This window comes from Pteropus vampyrus, unplaced genomic scaffold (assembly GCF_000151845.1).
Source record: "Pteropus vampyrus isolate Shadow unplaced genomic scaffold, Pvam_2.0 Scaffold69, whole genome shotgun sequence".
NCBI classification, from domain to species: Eukaryota; Metazoa; Chordata; class Mammalia; order Chiroptera; family Pteropodidae; genus Pteropus; species Pteropus vampyrus.
Genome location: NW_011888850.1, coordinates 6,495,965 through 6,496,283, shown reverse-complemented (window position 1 = coordinate 6,496,283; position 319 = coordinate 6,495,965). Strand labels below are relative to the sequence as shown.

At 47.6% G+C, this 319-nt stretch overlaps 1 pseudogene; it reads right to left on the bottom strand.

Annotated features, from left to right (window-relative positions):
- Nucleotides 1-200: 200 nt before the first annotated feature.
- On the bottom strand, nucleotides 201-319 carry LOC111740888 (annotated as a pseudogene).

Genomic DNA, 319 nt, shown 5'->3' with positions numbered 1-319 from the left:
CCTGAACCTTTTCCCCAGTCGACCGATTTCCAAATGATTCTCGGCCAAGGGGAAATGTAGGCTTTTCAGACAGCCAGTCCCTCACTTAGATAAAGAAGCCAATCTGTATTTTATTTTTTTTAGGCGAGGCAACCCTTGGTTGACCTCACAGCTGCAAGGACTTTGTCAGCTTTTACAAGCCTTATTTTTTAAATTTTTTCTGCTTACAGCACCTGGTCTCCCTAGGTGGTCTCCCATCCAAGTACTAACCAGGCCCGACCTTGCTTAGCTTCCGAGATCAGACGGGATCGGGCTTGTTCAGGGGGACATGGCCGTAGAT